General features: G+C 39.9%; 1 pseudogene across 1 annotated transcript; it reads right to left on the minus strand.

Moving 5' to 3' along the window:
- Positions 1-380: 380 nt before the first annotated feature.
- Positions 381-900, minus strand: LOC308427378 (putative glutathione-specific gamma-glutamylcyclotransferase 2; annotated as a pseudogene). The gene has a single exon. The product of its transcript is annotated as a putative glutathione-specific gamma-glutamylcyclotransferase 2 (transcript).
- Between the last annotated feature and the right edge of the window lie 640 nt (positions 901-1540).

Below are 1540 nucleotides of genomic sequence, written 5' to 3' on the forward strand. Positions count from 1 at the left end.
AATCAGTGCTAGAACCTTACCTCTTACTATATATTTCAAATGACATTATTTTAAACTTATATACAACAAACCATGGTTACTCTAATAGAAACAGAAAGTTAATCAAGACCTGTATTTCTCAGGAACAAATGTTAAAATATTATATAATTAGGAAATCACTTGTACAATGTGAACTCTTTTTTTATGAAAATCATTTAAATGTTTTAGGACACTTGCAAATTAATCATAAATTTAGATGATATTCCAATTACAATATTAAATAGTAAGATATTCAAGTAAGAATGTCTAAAACATACTATTGTTCTGTACTGATATTATTCTCTGAAGACCAAACTCTTGCCTCTTTGGGTGAGTTGGTGACTGTGTGTGAAAATCAGGTTCTATTTTCCTTTTACTAATTTTTCCAAAGAGAAGAGATGCTCGTCTGCACCTTCTGGCACAAGTTTCCTAATAGAATCTGCAAGTTCAAAAAGATATTCTATATTTCTTTCACTTGGATCAGCTGCGTTAAAAATTTGTTCAGCAATGTTTTCCAGAGGTGCAGGTCCAAGATAGTTAGGTTGTCACATGTTCCAAAGTAGAGCAAAACACTGAATGGTTTTGTTGTGGAATCTTTTGGATAAAAAACGGCTGTCGTAGTTCTGTAGCCTCCTTTCTCTCTGAAGTTATGTTTTTACTTCCTCTTCTTTTCCTACTGATAGTTTGTAAGTAACACCCCATACCCTTGCTCCCAGGATCTTCAACAAAAGTCAAAACTCTCCCAGGCTTGCTGGGGACCCTGCAGTGGTCAGTGCTGCCTTTCCAGAAGCACCGGCTGTAGTTTGTGATGTAACCAACCAGCTTGTCCTGGTAGGGGCAGTCCACCTTCGAGATGAGGGACCCATCATCAAACACCCACATCTTTCTGGACCCTGACTGGCCCCCAGACTTGAGAACCAGACAGCTGTGGAGGGTAGAACCAGGCGCAGTGACCACCTGGCAACTTTGAAAACATACTCCTAACTAGATCAAATACTGACAGTAATTTCCTGGTAACCTGTGGCTAGTTCCATCACAAGTTAATTACAAATGGCTCAGCTTGAACTTAGCACTGTCACCTGCAAATGAGATCACCTGGAGTCAAATAGCCTTCATGGGTGTCTAGAGCTGTCGAGGGGAAGGATTAGGTGGGTACCTTTGGAAGATAGGACCAAGATTTCTTAGTTCTTTACATCTTCAATGTGTTCAGCACAAAATCCCCAACAACTGCTCACTCACCAAAACATGCAGCACAGTGATCTCAGAGGCGAAGGAAATCAACAAAGTAATGTCATCAATGAGCTCAGTTGTCCTTGCTTCATCATTGCTAATTTTTAAACACGGAGAACATTCCCATAAAAGAAGTTAGGATGTCGGATGGACACAGTATCATTTCATGTGGATTTAAATCACAGCACAGGCACGAGCTGCTGTCATGTCCTCACTTCAGGGAACGTAGGTACACGTTTCCTAAACCGGCCTCTGAGAAAGTTACAAAGCTAGACTCCAAAGCACTGAAAGT

This window comes from Micromys minutus (assembly GCF_963924665.1).
Source record: "Micromys minutus genome assembly, chromosome: 11".
In the NCBI taxonomy this organism is placed as follows: domain Eukaryota; kingdom Metazoa; phylum Chordata; class Mammalia; order Rodentia; family Muridae; genus Micromys; species Micromys minutus.